The sequence below is a fragment of the Elephas maximus genome, chromosome 9 (genome assembly GCF_024166365.1).
Source record: "Elephas maximus indicus isolate mEleMax1 chromosome 9, mEleMax1 primary haplotype, whole genome shotgun sequence".
Classification (NCBI taxonomy): Eukaryota; Metazoa; Chordata; class Mammalia; order Proboscidea; family Elephantidae; genus Elephas; species Elephas maximus.
The window spans coordinates 59,182,099-59,201,794 of record NC_064827.1 but is presented as its reverse complement, the minus strand read 5'-3'; the positions used below and the strand labels follow the sequence as shown (position 1 = coordinate 59,201,794).

Here is a 19,696-nt window from a genome sequence, read left to right as displayed (position 1 = left end):
AAGGATCAGATAGCATTAGGGACATTGTTGTTGTGTTCCACCAAGTTGATTCTGATTCATAGTGACCCTATATGACAGAACAGAACACCTATGGCATTAGTTAGAAAAGGGATTCATTTACGGGTCAAGGCAGGTTCCAAAAGGACGTGAAACCACAAGTACACCTTCAGGCCTACTGAGCAACACCCCACCTGGAGGTTCTAGAGATTGAGTGTGAGACACTACAGAGATTCCTAGACAGAAATCTTTACAGCAGCAAATCGCCAAGTCTTTTCTCTGCTGAGCCACCGGTAGGTTGAAACCACCAACCTTTCAGTTAGCAGCTGAAAGATTGCTTAATCATTGTGCCATCAGGGCTCCTTTGTTGTTAATGGAAATAAAAAATTACAGGAATTGTTTAGTTTATTGGCTAATTGGGCCCCCAAACACGTTGGGCGGAAAATGGCGAAAATCTCTACTCTCCTAATGATCTAAAAAAAATTTGACCCCCCCACCCCACCAAAAAAAAAATCTGGAGAAACCGATAAAGTGGAAAGATACAGGATAGATGAGCCCTCACCTTTCCCTAGCACTGGAAGGTCTGGAGCTAGAATATTCTGACGATGGATTGAAACGAAATAATTTCCAATAGAAAGTGACCCCTCCAGTCTTCGTCCTCAGAACCTGCCAGCTCAGATTTGAACCATGTCTTCTGCCGCTCCCCTGTCAACCAGCAGCGATGGTGCGGAGGGAGATCAAGGTCCTGCCTATGCCTCTGCAGTACGAACTCAGTCTGCAGATGCCCGGCTCCTGAGTAATTTAAGACAGGTGCCAGGGCAGCTTAGTTTACTGTTTAGCTGGGAACTCCTTTAAGGAAAGCATATTTGGCTAGAATCCTATAATTCAACCATCCAGTTAATCTTTTAAGTGAATAAAAGACATATACAACAACAGGGCCAAAAGCAAGGTGTTCTGGGGATGACATGCAATTCTTCAAGAGGATACAGGATCCTGGCCCAGTAAAAACACAGTACTGTCTACATGTTGGAGCCCTGGTGATGCAGTGGTTAAGAGCTCGGCTGCTAACCAAAAGGTCAGTGGTTCGAATCTACCAGCTGCTCCTCAGAAACCCTGTAGGGCAGTTCTACTCTGTCCTATAAGATCGCTATGAGTGGAATCGATTCGATGGCAATGGGTTTGTTTGGTTTTTGGTCTACATTCTGCTCTGCTCTACCTCTTAGGGACAGGTCCTAAAATGTTTTGTGTATGTGTGTGTGTACTGCAATAAAACTCTACTAGGGAAAAGAGTTACCTGTTTTGCTCAGTGTTGTATACCTAATGGGTACAATAATCTAGGCGAATAGTAGGTACTCAATAAACATTGTTTGAAAAAATGAATGAGTGAATGAATGAACACAACCATTGTATACAAGTGTTCCTGCCTATATTTGTGTCATAAGATAACTCAAATCACATCCACACATAGATATCAATTTTTCTTATGTTTTCAACTCTGTCTGAAATGACATTAAATCACTTCGGAAAGTGGCTCCAAATGAACGTTATATATTTTTCCATCTCCTTCTCTTTGCAACCTTTGAAATATTAGTGTTCCCCTGAGCCCTGTCCTTGGCTTCTTCTCATTCTCTCTCTCAGAGAAACCTCATCCATACAGACTAATGATTCCCAAAACTCTACAATCCAGACTCTGTTCCTGGCTTTCAGATCTGGGTATTTATCTACTCACCCTCTCAATATCTGCGCTCAGACATCTCAGAGGTGCCTCCGACTCAGTGTGTCACCAGCTGAATTTATCATCTCACCCCTTTCAAACCTGTTGCTTCTCATTCATTTTGGTATTTTTTTTTAACAAGAGTTAAAGAGTAAAAATAAAAAGAACTATGATTTTTAGTAGCCGCTACGTTTATTGTATAAAACATCACTCTCTGTTCGAGAGTACGCTCTGCTTTCTAGTCCGGAGCTTCCTGACTAATGTGCCAGCATATGCCATGACTGGGTTAGAGGTTGTGCTCAACTAAAATATCAATCCTCTCTGCCCTTGGGGTATCTGGGCAGAGCCTGGGGAATCTAAACACCAGGGGATCTTAGACTTGAGCATCCTCATCCGTTTACCCCAGTTTTCCAGGTGTGCTGTGAAAAGAGTTTGGAAGAACTGATCTTGTCTTCATTTCCCAGAATCTTCATAAGTTCTCCCCACACACTTCATCAACACCACAGTTAACACTCATTCTGATAACCCTCATCTACAGCAAGATCCTAAATGCCAAGTGAAATCATCAACTAACACTCAATTAAGCTTCGTAGTCTTTAAGAAATCAATTGATTTTGTTATAGAATCAGAAACTAGAATTTGGGAAGAAACTTAACTGTCTCCCTAATGCTTTCATTTACAGGTAAAATCTCAGACGTCAGGATCTAAGGTTAAGTTACTAAACTTAAGGTTAAAAAACCTTAGAGGATACAAAAAAAGGGTTTATGGTAGAATCAGCATAGAAGCTGGAAGTAGACTCCCAGTCCAGTGCTCTTGTGCTCTCGAATTACACCTTTATGACCTACTAGAGCCCTCTTCGAAAACTGAACTTTTATTTAGAGAGAACATACAGTGATTGTCTATTAACATAACTACGTAAATGAAACATACTTTGGCTCTTTCATGCTGGCTAACAGAGCTTTACTGTCTTTGTTCCTGGATATCTAATTTCCAGACTGAATCTGTGATAAAGTAATTTTTAAAAGGGTTTATTTTTATAAGAAATCATTAAATTCCAGAGTTTGGCCTTGAATTTGGAAAATAAATGTTTTCGTTTTACCCTCATTAGTAGGTTTTTCCTTGCAAGAACAATGCATTTTTGCCTCACTTTCAACTCTAGAAGTGTGAACAATCATTTTGAAATAGTTTATTTTACACTTAAGAATGTAAATGGAACGGTGGGGAATACAAAAATCAAATAAGTGAAAGGAAAACACCATTTGAACAGGGACCATGCATTGGTACGAAAGCCTGGGGTGGAAAAGTTCAGGTTCAAGGAGATAGGGAAAATAACCAACATGAAGAGAGCATTTCTCAAATCCTGACAACGTGGGCCTTCAGATGTCCATTTTAGAAGTCAGACCAAGAAATATTCAGGGCCAACACATCCAGATAGTGAAATTTTCAATATTTTAATGTAAATGACTTAGTAGAAAGCAACACTAGTAAGGAATACCTTACAGAAGTTGATCATTGCTTTGAAAACATTTTCACGTAAAATCTAACTTAGGTGAAAAGGTAAGTAAATTGTCTAGTAAACACTAATCTTCAGAATGCTCAATCAGAATGCATAAATCAGTAGAACTAAAGTCAAAGAATGCCCGCCTCTTTGTGGGGCCTCTTTTTTCTCTTTCTCTATCCCTACTTTCTATCTTCTTCACTTTCTCTCTTTTAATCTTTCATTCACTTCCCTCCCCACCCCCCAAACTCTTTGTGAGCTTTGGTCTCTCCAGTGCACCTGGATCTATTTCCATAACTTTGCACAAGGCCAACTGCCTTAAATGCAATCAATTTGCACTTCAGAGCTAATGGAAACCTGTACTTTTCTGTTGAGGGCTTAGGCTGCTCAACTTGAAAGTTCCCCCCAGTGAACACCTTTTTAGGACAGGTGCCTGCTGGGCAAGTGAGCTTAGCCAGAGAGCACATGCAGCCTACAAAAGCCCATGCCCACCTTTTTATAATTGTTTCTGTTTTTCAAAGGAAGAAGACCTTTTATGGCTTCTAGTGCTATCTTTATATGATGACTCACCTGCCTTTTTGGCCTGTACTTTCCTGTTTCAATCAGCCCTGCATCTCCAACTGTTTCTGCTGCTTCTTCAAACGGTGTCTGGTACACAGCCTGTTCCTGGCATAAATGAAGGTGATTCTGTGGCTGTTACCCCAGCCTCCCCTGCATTACTCAGATCTTGGCTTATCTTTTGGCCTCATAAGCCCAGCACCTCCTGGACTTTGAGCCAGCCTGACAAAGCAGACAGGTGAGCTGCTTCAGCTCCACCTCTGGGCTAGACCCACAATCAAACAGGCTCTTCTGGCAGGGTCCTTAGAGTATTGGGAGAAGCCCAGGAATCCAAGAGCCTTGAACTAAATCTCCATTAGCCCCTACTTCTCTAACCTCCAACTTCTTCCACCATTGCCTGCCATGCTTTCCAGGTCCCCACTAGGACAAGCGTCCTGACTCTTAGCCCAACTCTTGCCAACACTCTCTTAAGGAACTGGGCTTTTCTCTCACTGACTGGTCTGCCACATTGGACCCAAGCGGATTATATCACCATCCCAAGCCAAGGCCAAATTTTCCCAGTTACTTGGAACATTGGATATTAGACAACCAGCCATCCCATCATGAGCCAGTCCTTAAGCCAAGCCAGTTCTGCCATCCTGACTCCCCATGGCTTCATCTTTCTTCCTTCCCCGCATATTGCTAAGGTTCCAACACAATTGGTGGCCAAACATTGGCCAAGTGATTTTTAGGTGTGCACATATGGGGCCATCTGTCTCACTCTTCACCCTTCACAGCCCATCATTTATGCTCACCTTCTTGTAATTATTTATTTCTTAAGGACAGAAAGGTTTTTGATGGGGTAACCTGCATTACTTTGACCTTCTTGGCAATTGTTAAAAATCTGCTCTTTCCCCCTTGCCCTGATTAAAGCCTTCTTCATCCATGAGCTGATTTTTTCCTTGGAGGGAAAAGTCTTCCCAGGTTCCTGTCAGCCTGGTATTAATAAAAATACAGGATGCCCATTTATATTTGAATTTCAGATAAGCAACAAATACTTTTTAAAGTATGTCTCATGCAATATTTGAGACATACTTATACTAAAACATTGTTCATTACATGGGATATACTTAGATGAAAAAATATTCATTATATGGGACATACTTAAATCAAACAATTATTTGTTGCTTATCTGAAATTCAGTTTGGCTGTGTGTCCTGTATTTTATCTGGTAACCCTGTGCCAACCTAATGAGTGGGATCCAGACAATAGATAGCCAAAATTTCCTCATTGGTTCTCGACATTGAATTCATCTTCCTGTGGGGATTGAATTGTCATCAGGAACCATGTGCAGTCATGGCTTGCTTCAATGTTTGTGATTCTAATAATATCATAAACACAAGAAGACACATAAAGACGTGACATAAAGGGCAGAGAGTTCTGACAAGCAGAGATATCACATAAAAAAAAAAAAAAACTTTCCTTTTTCACACTTTTATACAATTCTCACTCCTGGAATGACATCATGGAACAGTTTGGGCTTATTTAAAATCTTACTTCTGCCTTGGCTGACAGAAGAATCGCTCACATAGGAAAATATTCAGACTGTTCTTCAGTGATTTCCCAGCTGCAGATGCTAAAGTGTTTTAGTCATTTCAGTCAACCTGGCAGAAAAATCCAGGCCTAGCAGCATACTCAAAACACTTAAAAATCACATGGGCACCATAGATGTGGTAATAAGTAGAAAAGAGCACATTCGCTTAACAAAGTTGGTTAAAATGGACATTCTGTGACCTATTAGTCTAAGGAGTGCTGGCATTGCATAAGAGTGGTATGTAGTGACCTCATCCTTGAGAGACTTCCAATCTACTGGGCCAGTCAACAGACAAGGAGCGCAGGAAAAGTGGAGGACGAGGAGTGCAGTCTTCTAGGAGTTAGGCTAAGAGGCAGGACTCTTGTCCTAGTGGGGACCTGGAAAGCATGGCTGAATCATCAGAACCCACATCTACTCAGGAGTGGGTTGGAGGGCATTTTACCCCACTCCTCATATTTCCATAGAGGAAAGAACTGTCCCCTCTTCTCCCCAGGATGTCATAGTATTGAAGGAATATTTCAGATTCCCATCCCCTCATTGTCCCACATGCTTCTCTGCCTGACTGGTCAGATTGAACTGGCCTGGCCTCTTGCTCCCTCTTTCACCAGCCAGAACTCAAACAGGGCTTGGGCTCTTGCCTTGCTCCTATCCCCTATGATAACCACACCTGAATCAGACCCCAGGGTCTAGAATTGGGGGCAGGGGGAATGATTAGGAGTTGACTCCAAGACAGAGATTTGTGGACAGGAAATTTATTGGGGAGTGTCTTGGGTAGGGGGAAGAAGTCAGGGGGGATTGGGGACTAGGGGGAGTAGAGGAGTAGCTGAAATGAGATGTAGATACAACAGTGACAGTTGATTCTACAGGCAGCTATAGTACTGAGATTGTTGTTATTGCTGCTTGCTGCTGTCAAGTTGGCCCCTGACCTCCATGTACAACTTAATGAAATGCTGTCTGGTCCTGTGCCATCCCTATGATCAGTTGCAGATTGGACTATTGTGATCCATAGGGATTCACTGGCTGATTTTCAGAGGTAGATTGTCAGGCCTTTCTTCCTAGTCTTAACCTAGAAGCTCCACTGAAACCCGTTCAGCATCATAGCAACACACAAGCTCCCAATGACAGTCAGGTGATGACTGAACATGAGGTACCCTGAGCACCTAGATTTCCTGCATGGAAGGGAAGAATTTTACCACCGAACCACTAATGGCTCATTGGCACTGTGATGACCCTTATGAAACATCATGCTCTGAGGCAAGGAGGTGGGTACCAGCCACTGGATGTGTGCTGGCTGTAGGAGGTGGCTGTCTTCAGGTGAGGGCAATTGCTAGAGAGGGACTCTACTGAGAGCTGCCAGCCTCCAACATTCCCAGGATTGGGGGTGAAGGGGGCAGAATGAGAGCCTGGGCATACGCCACATCATCCACTATAGGTACTCAATAAATGGTGATTGTTATCTTTGTTAGTAAACCATCTTTGTTAGATCAGCTAGTGACTGCTCTTCTTCCAAGTCCCTGTCCTGACTTGTGAGCACATGTAATATCTAGGTCTTTGCTCATCCCACCACCGAATGCCCATTTGAATGGTTAGAAACACAGACTTGTAAATTCTCAAACAAAGGAGGAATGTGATGAAATTGGCATGAGAACACTATTTTAACAGACGTTGGTGGATGATCTTAGAATGATGGAGATATTACAGATAATAAGACCACCCAAGAGGCTATCAGAGTAACCTAGGCTTAGAGTAACGAGAGCTCCTAGTCCGCGGCAATGGTTGTATAAACTGAGCAGGCCTAGTATATTCCAGAAAAAGTAAGGGCAGGAGATGAGGGAATAGCAGGAATTAGTAATGAACTGAATGTGGTAAGCTAAGGAGAAAAAGAAGCATAATATCCTCTAACATTGTGAGTCTGAGGGACTCAGAAGTTGGCAATTGGTGGTAACTGGACAACAGTACTCTTTGGTGGGGAGATATGACTAATCTGATCTTTGATATGAAATGCCCTCCAGACAAATGGAGATAAGGTAGTGAATAAACAATTAGGTTGGTAATTTGCCTAGCCAGAGATTTTTGAACTATATTTTTATGTGTTTAGAAACTCTTGATTTTAAACAGGATATTAATAAGAGATTTTTAACACTTGATTCACATTTATTCTTAAATAAACTTATATTTAGAGCAAAATTTTTATCACTATCATACATGGAAAAATAATACAGGCTATAATAGAAGACAACTATGAAGTATAACATATACTGCATATATTCAAAATATATAACGTATATTTCAATATAACATATAAATAGATGTTAATTTTAATTTTAATGATTATCCATGTGCTACCTAAAAATAATCTTTCTCACCACCTGTTAATGCCTATACTGTAGGAAATGCTGACTTAGCTATTTTCCAACCCCTCTGCCATCAATCCCACTCCAACCTCCACTTTCAGCTCCATCTCCTTGATCTGTAGTATAGTCCCTTGGAAAAGAGAAGACCGAAGGGAAACAGATGCACTGCCTTCAAGTGTTTGAAGAGCTGCCAAGTGGAAGGAGGAGGGGTACATTCAATAAATGCCCACTATATATGGTGGCAGTGGCTCAGTGGTTAAGGGACGGGCTGCTAACCAAAAGTCATCAGTTCGAATCTACCAGCTGCTCCTTGGAAACCCTATGGGCAGTTCTATTCTGTCCTATCAGGTCGCTATGAGTCAGAATCAACTCAATGACAATGGGTTTATATATGCCTGGCACTGTGATGGGTGGTTAAAATATATTATTCTGTCCAGACCCCACAATAACCCTGGTGATGGGGATTCTTGCCTTCACCTACAACATCAGGGATCCAAGGTTCTGAGAGATTCTGAATTGCGCAGCTAGTTAAGCGATAGAGAAAGGTCAAGTCTAATGTCTCTGACTATATCACATTGCCCACCACAGAATGAAGTGATTTATTCTTTGTTGCTTTAGAAAACAGAACTAGGATATTGTGTTTCTTTAAAAAATCATCTATACGAGACCAAATGGTCAACAATTACTTTAAAACAAAGATGAAAATGTAAGGAAGCATAGAAACTACGTTAATGGAAACAGAATGACCAGAATGGAAGTATTGAGAATGTTCACGCATTATGAAGAATGTAACCAATGTCACTGAACAATCGGTGTATAAATTGTTGAATGGGAACCTAAACTGCTGTGTAAACCTTCACCAAAATTTCAATAAAACAATATTTTTAAAAAAGCAGAACTAGGACCAAATGTTACACAAGCGTGTTTCTGCTTGACGGAAGAACTTTTCTTATGCTATCATGGTGTCAAAAAAAAAACAAACTCATTGCTGTCAAGTCGATTCCAACTCATAGGACAGAGTAGAACTGCCCCATAGAGTTTCCAAGGAGTGCCTGGTGGATTTGAACTGCCAACCTTTTAGTTAGCAGCCATAGTTCTTAACCACTACACCACCGGGGTTTCCATATCCATTGCCATCGAATTGATTCCGACTCAGAACAGAATAGAACTGCCTCGTAGAGTTTCTAAGGAGTGCCTGGTGGATGCAAACTGGCAGTGGAAATATGCTGCTTTGGGAAGAGGTGAGCTTCCCTTCCTCTGAATGTGCAGCGCCCTACACTAGTGGCCACCTTGAGAGAAAGCCACAGAGGGTATATCTCACGGAATGTGAGGTAGGCCTGAGACCTCTAAGCCCCTCAGGGCCTAATATTCTGTAACTCTAAGCTTCTGTGGCTCATTGTGCTAACAATTAAACTTCCAGAGGGGAAGCTGCTGACTTGTTTGAATGTCGGCAGGGCATTAAATAATACTTTGGGGCACTTCAATCTTTCTGCAAACCATATTCTTTCTGTAGCCCTTATTGGAGGTCACATGAAAGACAGGAGACATCAAAACAACTGTTTCCAGATGGATCTGAGTAGCTGAATTATTTGAAAAAACATGTCACTGGAAGGCTGACAAGCTTCTGGAGGCCAGGAAAACTTATTCCATAAGTCTACCAATAACCACTTTGGATAGAGATAAAACGGCCTTGCTGTAGAGAAATATGTTAAGACGTGACTTGGGCATAAGCTTGGCCTTTAGCAAGAGGTTCTCAGATTAATCTTCTCTTTTGCTGGTATATATCACCACTGACTGTGGGATAACACATGGATAATGTTTTAGCTAATCATTTAGAATCTTTATTTAGCTACTCTTTAAGCAATGAACTTATGCCTAAGAGTTCCTGATAATGCTGAGATGGAGTATAAAGATATAGAAGACTCTTATATTATCTCTGCTTTATTGGGTAAACAAGTTCAAAGTTTCACTGTACGTGCATCTGTAGTTCAGAGGCAGAACTGAGCCCTTCAGAGCCAACTTGTCAGGTGAGTTGCACACACACGTATGCATATACACACACACACAAGCATGCACACACACAAGGGCATGCACGTACCACAGGGATAGCTCAATAAATCACCACTCATTTGGAGTAAGTCTTCATTAATAAACATATAAGCAAAGATAATACAAAGCCATGATTTTGCTATCTCCTGCTCTGAAAGAACTCCAAGGTCCCAGCCACTAGACAGGCTAACACCATCTCACTAAGGGCCCTGATGAATCCAGCAGAAGCAGTCCTTCGTATTCCTTGGCTTGTAGCTGCATAACTCCAATCCCTGCCTCCACCTTCACAGGGCCTTCTCTCTCTGCGTTGCCTCTGTGTTTTTCCTTTTGTAAGAACTTTTGTCATTAGATTTAGGGCCCACTCAGTTAATATATGATGATGTCATCTCAAGATCTTTAACTTAATCACATCTGTAAACATCTTTTTTCCAAATAAGGCCACATTCACATGCACTGGGGATTAGGACATGAATATATCTTTGGGCGGGGGGGAGGTGGCTGACAAGCTTCTAGAGAACAGAAAAACTTATTTTAACCCACTGTAGGTTATATCCAGGTTTTCTAATTGTTCCACCCAAATGGGATGCCTTTTTCTACTTAGCACAAAGGCATCCACGAGTTAATGGATACCCTGGTCACCCTGGCATGTCCCCTAGACCTCTTGTCCAAAGGTCTAGGCTCTGTTGGCTTTTTAAGGCTATCAGAGCCTTTAACCCTTGGCTAGGCTCCTGACAGCCTCCTCTGCTCCTGATACCTCTCTGAGGAGTATAACTCGATGAAGCCAGAGTGTGATCTGAAGTTAGGTTGGCCTACTGGGTCATGTGGGGGGAAGACAGGCCCTGAGCGCATGGACTCTGCTTGGTAAGAGGTAGTAAAGAATGATGCTGAGGGAAAGGCATGGTCTTCACACCAAGTAGTGACCCAGGGGAGCAAGAAGCACCAGGAAGGGTCACTCAATGGACTCAAATTAAACAGCAGCAAGAATGCAGTGACAGCTGTCTTGGGAAGGGCACATGGGAGGCAGCAGAAAGCATAGAGAGAAGGGGCAGGTGTCAGGCACCCAGGCTCTGGACAAAGCTGGCAGGGGGACTTGACCAGATATTCTGGCAAAGTCTCACATTCAGGGTCCAAAATTAGGACCAAACCCATAATGACGGGAACCAGCTGTAGTGTTCCAGAATGTGAGTTTCAGTACTTCCTTCAATGTTGTTGTTAGTTGCTGTCAAGCCATCGCCTACTCATAACAATATTATATATGACAGAACAACACATTCCCTGGTCCCATGCCATTTTCATAATCGTTGGTATATTTGAGTTCATTGTTTTGGCTATTATGTCAAGCCATCTCATTGAGGGCTTCCCTCATTTTCTCTGATCCTTTACTTTATAAAACATGATGTTCTTTTCTAGCGATCAGTCTTTCCTGGTAATATGACCAAAGTAATCAAGCCAAAGTCTTGTTCTCCCTTGCTTCTAAGGAGTATTCTGGTTGTATTTCTTTTAAGGTTGATTTATTCATTCTTCTGGTAGTCCATAGTATATTCAATATTCTTCACCAACACCATAATTCAAATACATCAATTCTTCTTTGGTCTTTTTCATTGTTCAGCTTTTGCATGCACAGGAGGCAACTGAAAAGACCATGGCTTAGGTCAGGGGCAACTTAGTCATCAAGGTGACATCTTTGCTTTTTAAAACTTTAGAGAGCTCTTTTGCAGCAGATTTGACCAATGCAATACATCATTTGATTTCTTGACTACTGCTTCCATGGACATTGATTGGTGAGCCAGGTAGAATAAACTCATTGACAACTTTAATTTTTCATTCATTTATCATGATGTTGTATATAGGTCCAGTTATGAGGATTTTTATTTTCTTCATATTCAGGCGTTATCCATACTGATCAATTACTCCTACTAAAGATCAGGATCTGTTTGGATCCGCAAGTAGCCCCATCTGGACGGAGATGAAGTACTGCAAGGCAAGAGCCAGGTAGGGCCTCTCTGCTAGACCCCTCGTTAGGCTCAAGTACTCAGAATGGTTGGCCCCATCACTCCTGACCAACTTTCTGACTGTACAGGTTTATGCTTGGCAAGGTATTATCCAGCCTTCTGCATTCTCCTGCCCAACCTCCTTGCCTCATTTTGGTTCATACCATCTCATACTTTGCCCCAAACCTAGACTTCAACTGCCCAGTGCTGGCAACAAGAGAGGCAAAGGAGAACTTACAAAGCACACAAGCTTTCCTTGAAGGATTTTCAGTGTAACTAAAGCAGGAAGCAAGTAGAACCTTGTAGTGATTATATTTTTGGACTCCGTGCCACTAGTATAAGTGAGTAAGAATAGATGCTCAAAGACTTTCTAAGAATGCTCAAGTGTAAAAAGGCTTGCCCAGATTGATTTCAGAAAGCAAACCCAAATTCCATTCCAGGAATTGTATAGCCATGCAAATTTTTTGGCTTCTAAATAAAAACCCCTGGGAATCTAATAATAGAGTCTTGATGGTGCACATGTTTTTACAGTACTTATATTTAGCAAGCATTTTCCACTCCCAAATGATTTTCTGCCAAGAATATCACATTCCAGTAGATTTTGTCCTATGATGCTTGATGCTTATTTTATTGTTCCCCAAATCAACATTGCTGTAGGATTTGGGGTCTGCATTGGCAACACGAGGAGTAAATTCAATGTTTTGTCTCTAGTCTGTCTGCATATGAAGGAGATTTATTGAAGGCCTACTGTCTGCAGTAAGTGGAGCCAGACTCAGAGAAAACAAGGCTTCGCCTTGTTACATGTTATAGACTTGTTTAGAATTAGTAAGCTATAGGGCCAGGGAGGAGGAGGGAGGTATCAGCTATCAACAGTAAATGCCTTTCTGAGGTCTGACTGCCTTGACCATAGGGAGTGGCTATAGGCTCTTGCAAAGTCCCTGGGAGGTACAAATCGTTAATGCGCTCAGCTAATAACCGAAAGGTTAGAGGTTTGATTCCACCCAGAGGCACCTCAGAAGAAAGGCCTGGAGATCTACTTCTGGAAAACCAGCCACTGAAAACCCTATGGAAGCACAGTTCTACTCTGACACAGACAGGTAACCATGAGTTTTAGTTAACTCTAAGGCAACAGGTTTATAGGCTCTTGCAATAGGAATTAATATTTCTATGAAGAAATCTGGCAATGATGCCCACAATAATTTAAAGAAGGAAGCAAATAGAGGGAAGGAGAGGATTGGAGTCTTCCATTCATTAGGTGATTGGTAAGGAGTTATTGCAGTGAAAATGAAGGGAAGGACACAGGGCTTGGGCCTGTTTTCTCATCTGTGAAAGGGGGACTAATAATATCTACTTCACTAAGTTCTTACGAGGATTGAATGAGCTCACAGATGGCACAAGTAGTCACTTAATAAATGCCTACAGAATCTAAAGAGATGGATCCTGGAGATCTTTGGAGATGAAAATAATCTTGCCTTGCTGACTGTATCAAACAGGATTGTTAGTTGCAAGCAAGAAACTCATCACGGAACAAAATGAATTAATTAAAAGGACATTAATCGTCTCATTCAATTTCTGGGAACATTAGAAAATAGACTTGGAAAAGAGACGGAACCAGGAGATGAGGCAGCATCCAGGACCACAGCCAAAATCAAGCCAAACATGAGTCCAGTTAGGACACCACTTCTGCTGAATACTGTGGGGCCATGCCTGGCACTGCTTCTACTACCTGGCAATAGACACAGACATTGCCCCTGGAAACCGGATTGGCCAATGACACTGCTCTCATCCACCATTAGAATGGATTCTTCACAGTTACTGCTTCTTTGCCTCGATCCCTAGTGCCTGACTCAAAGTCTGGGTCAAGTTGGCCAAGCCTAGGTTGTATGCCTAGAACCCAGTTGAAAACAAATGTCTGGTGTTTTCAGCTTCTGTAATGAGAGGTGGTTGCTAGACCCCACCAAAACTCATAAGATGGGGGCTTCCCCAAACCTAGGAAGAGGATTCAAATGGTGGCAGTCAGAAAAATGACAAGTGTCCATTACTATCACTGACTGGTAAAGGAGACCATATGAAGACAGAAGGCAAAGGTTATTTATCCTAAAATATAAAGCCCAAGACTGGGGAAATTGTCATTCTACTTTCGAAAGGTAAAGAATAATAGATTTTTTTATATTTACATACCATAAAGTTCACTAATTTAAAGTATACAATTCATTAGTTTTTAGTGTATTAACACAGTTTTGCAACCATCACCGTAATTTAAATCTGGAATATTTCATCACCCCAAAAGAAAACTTTATACCCATTAGCAGTCACTCTCCACCCCCAGCTCTGAGCACTAGACAATCACTGATCTGCTTTCCATCTCTCTAGATTTGCCTATTTTGGACATTTCATAGAAACGGAATCATACAATATGTAGTCTTTTGACTGACTTCCTTCACTTAGCATAATGTTTCTGTGGTTCATCCACATTGTAGCATGCATCAGTATTTCATTCCTTTTTATTACTGAATAGTATTCCGCTGTATGTATATACATACAATTTTGTTTATTCATTCATCAGTAGGCAGACTTTGGGTTGCTTCTACTTTTTTGGCTATTATGAACATTTGTGTACAAGTCTTTTTGTGGACATGTTTTTATTTCTCTGGGCAGATACCTAGGAGTGGAATTGCTGGGTCATATAGTAACGTTTTGAGGAGCTGCCCAACTGTTTTGCAAAATGGCTACACCATGTTACATTCCCACCAGCAATGTATGAGAGTTCCTGTTCCTCCATATTCTTGCCAATACTTGTCATTGTCTATCTTTTGTATTATAGTCATCCTCTTGGGTATGAAGTAATAAATTTATTTTTAAGCTTCATTAGTTACCGAGCTAGTGGAATATACAAGAAAAGCTATCCTAAATGCAGTTATCCACCACCATCATCATCATCATTATCATTATTACTGTGGCGTCAAGTTGGTAGAGTAAAAAATATGAAATAGTTTAATTTTTCTTCAAAACAGCAATTAAAAACAGGAATAAACAAAACCAAAAACAAAACCCATTGCCATCTAGTCAATTCTGACTCCTTGTGACCCTATAGGACAGAGTAGAATTGCCCCATAGGGTTTTCAAGGACAGCTGGTGGATCCCAACTTCCGACTTTTTGGTTAGCAGCCAAGCTCTTAATCACTGTGCCACCAGGGCTCCAAAATAGCAATAAGTTATGTTATATCAAATCTCCTTTTCTTGAATCTTAATTACAATTGGACAGATTCCATAGCTTTCCAGACATTTCTCTAGAAACTTACCAACAGTCCAAGCCAGTCAAACATTTCAATCTCAGGTGTCATTTAACTCACATCTCCTCCCCTCCTTTGCTTTCCTGTATAGGTTTGACCTTTGCTGGAGAGACCCGAAGTAAGGAGACAAGGGTAGTTTATTCTTGCACACTTCCTCTCTTCCCCAACTGGGAGTAAGGGGCAGGATATAAAGATAGAAAGATGGGAGAATTATAATGACAGCTGCCAGTGGCCTACCATTGTTCCTAGTAATGGACTCATTTCATCCATTGCCCTATGCAATGTCGTTGTTGGTGTTAGATGCCATCGAGTCGGTTCCGACTCATAGCAACCCTATGCACAACAGAATCAAACACTGCCTAGTCCTGCGCCATCCTCACAATCGTCATGCTTAAGCCCATTGTTGCAGCCACTATGTCAATCCACCTCACTGAAGGTCTTCCCCTTTTCCGCTGACTCTGTACTTTACCAAGCATGAGGTTCTTCTCCAGGGACTTGATCCCTCCTGACAACATGTCCAAAGTATATAAGATGCAGTCTCGCCATCCTTGCTTCTAAGGAGCATTCTGTTGTACTTCTTCCAAGGCAGATTTGTTCCTTCTTTTGGCAGTCCATGGTATATTCAATATTCTTTGCCAACGCCACAATTCAAAGGCATCAACCCTTCTTCGGTCTTATTCATTGTTCAGCTTTCACGTGCATATGATGCAATTGAAAATACCATGGCTTGGATCAGGCGCATCTTAGTCTTTAAGGTGACTTCTTTGCTTTTCAACACTTCAAAGAGGTCCTTTGCAGCAGGTTTGTCCAGTGCAATGCATCTTTTGATTTCTCGACTTTTGCTTCCATGGCTGTTGATTGTGGATCTAAGTAAAACGAAATCCTTGACAACTTCAATCTTTTCTCCATTTATCATGATGTTGCTTACTGGTCCTGTTGTGAGGATCTTTGCTTTCTTTATGTTGAGGTGTAATCCGTACTGAAGGCTGTGGTTTTGATATTCATTAGTAAGTGCTTCAAGTCCTTTTCACTTTCAGCAAGCAAGGCTGTGTTATCTACATAATGCAGGTTGTTAATGAGGCTTCCTCCAATCCTGATGCCCTGTTCTTCTTCATACAGTCCAGCTTCTAGGGTTATTTGCTCAGCATACACATTGAATAGGTATGATGAATGATACAACCCTGATGCACACCCTTCTTGACTTTGAACCACTCAGTATCCCCTTGTTCTGTCCAAACAACCGCCTCTTGATCTACGTATAGGTTCCTCACGAGCACAATTAAGTGTTCTGGAATTCCTGTTCTTCACAATGTTATCCATAATTTGTTATGATCCACACAGTTGAAAGTTTTTGCAAAGTCAATAAAACACAGGTAAACATCCTTCTGGTATTCTCTGCTTTCAGCCAGGATCCATCTGACATCAGCAATGATATCCCTGGTTCCACGTCCTCTTCTGAATCTGGACTGAATTTCTGGCAGTTCCCTGTCGACGTACTGCTTCAGTTGCTTTTGAATGATCTTCAACAAAATTTTGCTTGCATGTGATATTAATGACATCTTTCGGTAATTTCCACATTTGGTTGGATCACCTTTCTTGGGAATAGGCATAAACATGGATCTTTTCCAGTCAGTTGGCCAGGAAGAGGTCTTCCATATTTCTTGGCATAGACGAAGGAGCACTTTCAGCACTGCATCTGTTTGTTGAAACATCTCAATTGATATTCCATCAATTCCTGGAGCTTTGTTTTTTTTGCCAATGCCTTCAGTGCAGCTGGGACTTCTTCCTTTGGTACCATCGGTTCCTGATCATATGCTACCTCTTGAAATGGCTGAACATCAACTAATTCCTTTTGGCAAAATGACTCTGTGTATTCCTTCCACATTCTTTTGATGCTTCCTGCGTCATTTAATATTTTCCCCATAGAATCCTTCACTATTGCAACTGGAGGCTTGATTTTTTTTCTTCAGTTCTTTCAGCTTGAGAAACACTGAGCATGTTCTTCCCTTTTGGTTTTCTATCTCCAGCTCTTTGCACATGTTATTATAATACTTTACTTTGTCTTCTCGAGCCCCCATATGTTTGTCAGTTTGTCATACTGTGGGGGCTTGTGTCTTGCTGTGATGCTGGAAGCTATGCCACCAGTATTCAGATACCAGGAGGTTCATCCATGGAGGACAGGTTTCAGCTGAGCTCCAGACTAAGACAGACTAGGAAGAAGGACCCGGCAGTCTCCTTCTGAAAAGAATTAGTGAAAACCTTATGAATAGCAGTGGAACATTGTCTGATATAGTGCCAGAAGATGAACCTCCCAGGTTGGAAGGCACTCAAAAGACAACTGGGGAAGAACCACCTACTCAAAGTAGAGTCGACATTAATGACATGGATGGAGTAAAGCCTTCTGGACCTTCATTTGCTGATGTGGCACAACTCAAAATGAGAAGAAACAGCTGCAAATATCCATTAATAATCGGAACCTGGAATGTACAAGGTATGAATCTAGGAAAATTGGAAATTGTCAGAAATGAAATGGAATGCATAAACATTGATATCCTAGGCATTAGTGAGCTAAAATGGACTGGTACTTGTCATTCTGAATAGGACAATCATATAGTTTACTATGCTGGGAATGATAACTTGAGGAGGAATGGTGTTGCATTCATCTTCAAAAAGAACATTTCAAGATCTATCCTGAAGTCCAGTGCTGTCAGTGATAGGATAATATCCATACGCCTACAAGGAAGGCCAGTTAATACGACTATTATTCAAATTTATGCACCAACCATTAAGGCCAAAGATGAAGACATTGAAGTTTTTATCAGCTTCTGCAGTCTGAAATTGATGGAACATGCAATCAGGATGCATTGGTGATTACTGGTGATTGGAATGCGAATGTTGGAGACAAAGAAGAAGGATCAGTAGTTGGAAACTACGGCCTTGGTGACAGAAACAATGCTGGAGATCGCATGATAGAATTTTGCAAGACCAACCATTTCTTCATTGTGAATACCTTTTTTTACCAACATAAAGGGTGACTATACACAGGGACCTCGCCAGGTGGAACACATAGGAATCAAATCCACTACAGCTGTGGAAAGAGACAATGAAAAAAAGCTCAATATCATCAGTTTGAACAAGGCCAGAGGCCAACTGTGGAACAGACCACCAATTGCTCATATGCAAGTTCAAGCTAAAACTGAAGAAAATCAGATCAATTTCACAACAGCCAAAATACAACCTTGATTATATCCCTCCTGAATTGAGAGACCATCTCAAAAATAGATTTGATGTGTCGAACATTAATTACCGAAGACCAGATGAGTTGTGGAATGACGTCAAGGACATCATACATGAAGAAAGTAAGAAGTCATTGAAAAGACAGGGAAGAAAGAAAAGACCAAGATGGATATCAGCAGAGACTCCGAAACTTGCTCTCGAACATCGAGCAACTAAAGCAAAAGGAAAAAACGATGACGTAAAAGAACTGAACAGAAGATTTCAAAGGGCAGCTAGAGAAGAAAAAGTAAAGTATTATAATAACATGTGCAAAGAGCTGGAGATAGAAAACCCTATGCAATAAAAAAAAAAATGCAATAAGTACTATTATTATCCTTTTTTTATAGAAGAGAGTCACAGAGAGTTATGTAACTCAAGAAAGTTAAATTATTCCAATGAAAACTACACAGTCAGTAAATGGCAGAGTCAAGATTCAAACCTAGGTAGTCTAGCTCCAAAAATCTGGAAAAAGACAAATATCTTACTTAACTGGGCTGTTCTGCTTCGTCTGGATAAGTCATGGGGAGATACCTGGCACCAAGTGTTGTTGGCTCCTCTCAGAATGTGGGATATTTAGTAACGTTTTGTCCCATTCAACATCCTATGAAAAACCTTGGAGTTAATAAGTTCAGAAGCGAAGGCCAAAACTTTAGGGAATGAGTTGTGGAAAAAGACCCAGAAAGACAGCGTGCAAATAACACATACTAGTGATCAGTATCCTTGAAGGGAAATCAGGATTGCTCAAAGTAATGGAATCCAAAAGAGGACAATACTTCAGAAGTTTGCTCAAGAATATCGAAGTTTGCTGGAAGGCCAAGGAAGATTCCAGAGAAGATAGGGATAACTGTGGGATCAAGGAACCTGAGGCATAAGTAATGGCATTCAAGAACACGGGTTTAGAGGGGCATTTTGGAAAAGGCGATTATGTGGAAAAAGAGTGATATGTGGAAATATCAAGTAGTTGAAGGAGAACATGCTGGGTACTCTTCACTTTCCAGGTAAACAAGGAGTGAGGTTGTTCATTATTAGTTTGAAGTACAGATACTTGCAATCACAGATGGTATTTGCTGAGTCCTGTCATCCTATGCTAAGTGCTTTCCATACATTATCCCTTTGGCTCACAAAACCCTCAGAGGTAAAATTCTATTTATTATCATCTTTATTTTCCACATGTGGTTAAGAAACTTGGAGAAGACCCCACACCTGGTAAATGCTGAGCTCTATCTGATGCCCACACTCATGCTCTCAAACAGTTTACTATACTGACTCTCAGAAGCGGGGGGTTGGGAGCTAAAGAGAGAGGAATAATCTAAATCAGCCCTTGTGGAGTCCTGCCAGGGAGAAATGGAGAGAAGACTTGTCAAGTACTTGTAAGAGCCAGTGGGAAAGAGCC

At 41.3% G+C, this 19,696-nt stretch overlaps 1 protein-coding gene across 10 annotated transcripts in view; it reads right to left on the bottom strand.

The window, feature by feature from the left end:
- Nucleotides 1-19,696, bottom strand: part of PALM2AKAP2 (PALM2 and AKAP2 fusion) — a 578,232-nt gene that overhangs the window by 462,975 nt on the left and 95,561 nt on the right. The window contains exon 1 of one of the 10 annotated variants that reach the window (XM_049896018.1): nt 3,780-3,807. The exons of the other annotated variants lie outside the window; for them this stretch is intronic. The gene's annotated coding sequence lies outside the window, so the exon portion shown is untranslated. Of the gene's footprint in view, nt 1-3,779; nt 3,808-19,696 lie in introns of those variants that run through there. 10 annotated transcript variants of the gene reach the window in all.